This window comes from Sturnira hondurensis, unplaced genomic scaffold (genome assembly GCF_014824575.4).
Source record: "Sturnira hondurensis isolate 20B ecotype Veracruz unplaced genomic scaffold, ASM1482457v3 Scaffold0006413, whole genome shotgun sequence".
NCBI lineage: Eukaryota > Metazoa > Chordata > Mammalia > Chiroptera > Phyllostomidae > Sturnira > Sturnira hondurensis.
The window spans coordinates 10,371,433-10,374,887 of record NW_028079044.1 but is presented as its reverse complement, the minus strand read 5'-3'; positions in this window follow the sequence as shown (position 1 = coordinate 10,374,887).

The window sequence follows — 3,455 nt, the reverse complement described above, 5'->3', positions numbered from 1 at the left end:
CCTTCATATGTTCCTCTAATTTGTGGCTAAAATCAACCAGTTCTGTGAGCATCCTGATCACCAGTATTTTGAACTGTGCATCTGAGAGGTTCGCTATTTCTTTTTCACTTAGAGTTATCGTCTCTGGGGCTTTGAATACTTCTTGAGCCATGTTTTGGACTGTTCGTGCCTGTTACGTATGAGGAGTGGAGCCCTAGGTGTTCACCAGGGCGGGGAAACTCAGTCACTGGGTTGTGACCCTGTATGTGGGGGCAGGGTCAAAGGAAAGCAATGGCAGCCCCCTTTGCTGCCTCCCGCTGCTGCTGGGCCCGCACGGTTTGTCCCACTGTGCACAAATGTGCGACCACGGTCAGCTGGCTGCCTTGCATCCTTGCTGGGTCCGCTGCTGGGCCTGCATGATCTATCTCACTGCTCACTCCTCTGCTGGTTTATCTGCACGCAAATGTGTGACCGTGGCCAGCCTGCTGCCCTGCGCCCTCACTGGGTCCGTTGGATGCTACCCCAGATACCTGGGTGCCTGGGGTTGGGGGATCTTTCCTGCCCATCCCTGCTCCCCTGCTGGCTCCACCCCTGTTACTGGTCCCGATGAGCGGTTCATTGTTGTCGGACTTCCGTATAGTTCAATTTTTTGTTCTTTGGCTGCGTCTTTGTTTACTAAACCTTTTTTGTGTTCAAACTTGGTTATGGGAGAAGGCACAGTGTTTCCACCTATGCCTCCATTTTGGCGGAACCCTTCATGACCGTATTGTAGATGGAGATGAAGTTGGTGAACAGGTCCAGGTACCTGGTGGTGAAGATGAGAGCAAAAAGGATCTGGCTCTTCCCAGAGATGCCTGTGCAGCACTTCGACCTCCAGATCTTCCCCAGCAGCAAGATCATGGCCAGGAGGTGGCTCAGGTCACTGAGGATATGGAATATGTTCATGGTCCAGCCCGCTGGCCCGCACTCAGGCACAGCCAACTCTTGGGAAACTTTCTGGTGGGCGACGTGGCTGCCACGTCCCCGGCTCAGACTGTGGGTCTTGTGTCCCCCGTCCTCACACCCGAGCTCTGAGCTCTGAGCTCCGAGCTCCACCCGGGGCTAGTGCTCAGCTAGTGTGCTCTTGGCCGGGTGGTGACATGGCCAGGCCAGCCAGAATTCATTCCTTTTATGGCTGAATAATATTTCATTGTGTATATACACCATGTTTTGTTGCTCTACTCATTTTTTGGTGGAAACTTGGATCATTTCCAGCCCTTGGCTATTGTAAATAATGCTGCTATGAATGTGGGTATACAAGTGTCTGTTTGAGTCCCTTCTTTCAATTCATTTGGGCACATACCTAAGAGTGGAAATACTGAGAATTCATGTTTTAAAAAGGAGATTTCTACATACATCTCTTTGGCCAAAACTATATCATGGTGTCTCCTCACAGCAAGTGGATGAGATGGGGCTGAGAATACAAGGTTTTATTTTTTTCCATAGCCACTGTAGTAAAGGCAAGAAAAAGGGGTGAGTGAACCCACTTCTAGTATCTGCCAAAATACTCATCCTAGGTGATGAATCTAGAATCAAGACTCCATACTCCCACAGTGGTCAACATGGGTAAGAGTTGATTCCCTGTGGTAACTATGGTGTTGTTGGTTCTATAAATCCAATGCTGTCTTTTCTCCCTGGATCTAATTTTGAGTGATTTTATGACTTAAAGGAACTGCCTCATCTGGTTTCAGTGGGAATTTAGATAAATCTGCTTTTGATAGGTAATTACCCATGGTTTGGTTTATGTAAAATAAGCTTTCCGACAGAAGGGGGGGCACTCAACTGTAGATAAAGATAATTAAATGATAATTAAAATTGGGAGGTTAAGCAATAACAATACAAATAGTGCCGGGGCAAGATGGCATCTTGAAAAGGAAATCATTTCTATTAGAACACTCAGAACTAAACACAATTCTTTAAAGGTTACTAGTCAAAGGTTATTGTTCAATTACTCCAGCATTTGCTATTTGACTTACCTAAAGACATTCATTTATCACCAGAAATTTGGGGGTTGCATTTGTAGACACAAGACATTCAGAAAGAAGACTTATCCTTAGATATAATTTTAAAATTTCCATTAGTAAGGAGAAAATCACCAAAGTGACAATTTTATTAATGATAGATTCAAGAATGGAATGAAGGATGGGAAGATCAGACCATGAATTAGGGTGCATTTTGCACCTGTCTGACACACACATGGCTAAAGAAAGAAAAGGATGAGGCTGTTAGGATACCATTTCGGATCTATATAACAGAGCCCCCAGGTAACAGTGGGTTGAACAAGAGAGTTTACTTCTCCCTTGCAAGGGCAGCTATAGTGGCTCTGCTCCACAGGGTCATCAGGGACCTTGGCTCCTTCTCTCCTGTTTCTTTCCCTTCCAAGCAGCAGGATAGAAGCAGGGGAAAGGGTGAAGGGCTGGCACATCTCTTACCTTTAGGAGTGTCACCAAAATTCACTTCCCATTGTTCTCAGAGTTTAGACATATGACCACACCTCACTGCAAGAGAGTCTGGGAAGTGTAGTTTTTATTGTCATTGTTATATGTCCAGCTAAAATTTAGAGGTACTATTATTTAAAAAAAAAGAGAGAATGGATTTTGAGATACAATGAATGTCTTTGCTAAAGTAAAGGTGTTGGTATTATAGAAAATAATTGCTTTAAAGCAGATTTTAAAAATCTGGAGCAAGAGGAGATTGAGTTTGTGCTGAAACAAATTCCGCCCAACCTCTTGACAGATTAGGAACCCATTCTTCCTTATGAGTTTGGGGCTCTTAATTACATGACCAGAGCCAGCTATGGCTCTGCATTAACCATCCTCCCAAGCAAGACAGGGCCCCAAATAATTATGCTGTTATAGGAGATGCACACAGAACAAGGTGCTCTCTCTGACTGCATGTCATGTACTGTTACAGATTGAGTTAGTTCTGTACTGTTGCCAATTATGCCCTGTGAAGAGGATGGCAGCCACATCCTTCCCCGGCAAATTTTACCTGTTCCTACTATTATTCTAATCTGATGCACAGAAAAGTAGCCAACAGAAAACAACTGTAGTGTAGGAGGCACCATTGGGAAAGGAGTCAGTGGGTTGGTTGGTGAGAAAAAGTTTCTATTGGGCCTCAGGTGGCTCATGGAGGGAGAGGCGAATGTAAGGGATGAAGGTAACCAAGAGAGGAGGAGAAAACTAATCATGAACGAAAGGAAATAGGTTTCTCTCTCCCTAGTGAAAGTGAGGTAAGTCGGGGAAGCTACGAATCTCACCCGCAGAGGAATTGCGGCAGGCATACCTCCAAGGTGGCAGAGACTACTAACCTACCTTCAGTTTGACCTAACAGCAAGGTAGGAAATGGATCAATGCTGAGGACTCGCAGCAAGAACAGTGGGAGCCTGTGTGTTACAGCGTGGAGGAAATCTATGGGAAGCCCCCTGTGTATGGTCT